General features: G+C 38.0%; 1 pseudogene; it reads right to left on the bottom strand.

The window, feature by feature from the left end:
• Nucleotides 1-101, bottom strand: LOC132268004 (small nucleolar RNA R71; annotated as a pseudogene).
• Nucleotides 102-1,244: the final 1,143 nt, after the last annotated feature.

Here is a 1,244-nt window from a genome sequence, read left to right as displayed (position 1 = left end):
AGAACCACAATTCGAGAATTTTCACATGGGGATGGAGAAACATTTCATGAGGCATGGGAACGCTTCAATGAATTGCTTAGGAAGTGTCCATATCATGACATGCCCAAATGGCAATTAGTTTAATATTTCTTTGAGAGCTTATCGGACAACTATAAGGGTATGGTTGATGCTTCCATGGGTGGCTCTTACATTGATAGGCATGAGGATGACGTGTGGCGTCTTTATGAAAGCATGAGTGAAAATTCTTTGCATAGAACATTATCATCCAAGAATGGTAGAAATTCACAAGGTAGGAAGAGTGTTGGCTTACATCAAGTCGACCATTCAAATGAAATAGTCGCTGAAGTGAAGTCTTTAGCTCAAAGGTTTGATCAATTCTTGATTAACCAAAACTCAGTGAACCAAGTATCTTCCTTCCCTAACCATTCTCACCATGCATCAAATGAAACATGTATGACTTGTTTTAGTGTTCTTCATTCTACTTCTCATTGTCCTCATGGACAAGTGCAAAATGAACCTAATGAACAAGTCAATGTAACTTTTGTGAACCAAGGGAACAATCCTTATGGTACTCATTACAATCCAAGTTAGAGGAATCATCCGAATTTCTCTTGGAAAAACCAAGGAGAAGGCTCAAACCCTTCTCAAGACAGTTTCCAAGGAAAATACATTCCACCTCCACTTCAAAACCAAGGATCCCAAGGTTATAGACCTTATCAATCATAAGGGAATCAATTTGCTAATTCTCATTTTCCTAACCAATCTTATTTCCAGAAATACTAGAAGTCCCGCCTTTGAAGAAAAAGTTTTAAATGCTTTGGGGACTTTTGAGGCAAACACACAATTACTTCATTCTCACTCTCAATCTATTGCTAAGCTAGAAACCCAAGTAGGGCAAATAGCAAGCACTTTTAATGCAAGAGAGAAGGGAAAGATGCCCATTAATGCCCCACTTAAACAATAATGTGTTGTGGAAACCTATTCCTCATCGGAAGGACATGCCATTCAATATGTTAATGCAGTGACTACCTTGCGGAGTGGTAGGATTGTGAACAATCAAGTTGGAATGTCTAATGAAGAGAGTGAACCAGTGCAACCTCAAGTTGTCACCCGTCCCGTTTTACATCCCATTCCTCCTTCATTGCATACACATGATCTTGCAAATGAGAAAGTTTTAAAAAATGTGTTTGAAAAAGAAGTTTTAACAAATGATTTGAAACAAAATGATTCGAAAACTTATTGTG

The sequence above is a fragment of the Cornus florida genome, unplaced genomic scaffold (assembly GCF_030987335.1).
Source record: "Cornus florida cultivar Cherokee Brave unplaced genomic scaffold, ASM3098733v1 CherokeeBrave_3.0.0_Hap2_Chr07, whole genome shotgun sequence".
NCBI classification, from domain to species: Eukaryota; Viridiplantae; Streptophyta; class Magnoliopsida; order Cornales; family Cornaceae; genus Cornus; species Cornus florida.
Note: the sequence above shows the minus strand (reverse complement) of the source record. Positions and strands in the feature narration are given on the sequence as shown.